A 573-nucleotide genomic window follows, 5' to 3' on the forward strand; every position below is an offset into this window, starting at 1 on the left:
GCGCGCGCACACACACACACACACACCCCACGGCAAAGACCAGAGGGAAAGCGTCAGCCTAGGGACTTTTCCATCCCAGAGAGACTCAGACATTTGGTCACTCACCCCCTCCTTCTACCTTCACGGCGAGGCTGGCTGGCTGTGTACGTTCACAAATGTCCCTTCTGTGTGCCACCTCAGCCCTCCCACCAGGGCTCCAGCACTCAGCGGTGTTCCCTGAATGGCCAGAGGACACGGGCCGTGGCAGGGGTGGCCCCTCTCAGGGGCTGGTAGCCCCGCTTGCCACGAAGCTCCAGGGCCCACAGAGCCCCCATCAATCAGGTCACAGCCCACTCCTCGGCTGCTAGCCCCGGGTTGCAGGCTCCCTCACCAGCCCTTGTTAGGATCATGAATGGGTATGGCCTTTGACCAGGAAAACAACAGCCTCAAAAGGCCTTCACTCAAAAGGAAGTCTCCCACTGGCCCTCTGGAGGGTCGCTCTGTCAGGGGACAGGGGACCTGGCCGGCCCCCCTCTCTCTCTCTCTCTTTCTCTCTCTCTCTCTCTCTCTCTCTCTCTCTCTCCATTTCCTGAG

Source organism: Lipotes vexillifer, unplaced genomic scaffold (genome assembly GCF_000442215.2).
Source record: "Lipotes vexillifer unplaced genomic scaffold, Lipotes_vexillifer_v1.1 scaffold205, whole genome shotgun sequence".
In the NCBI taxonomy this organism is placed as follows: Eukaryota; Metazoa; Chordata; class Mammalia; order Artiodactyla; family Lipotidae; genus Lipotes; species Lipotes vexillifer.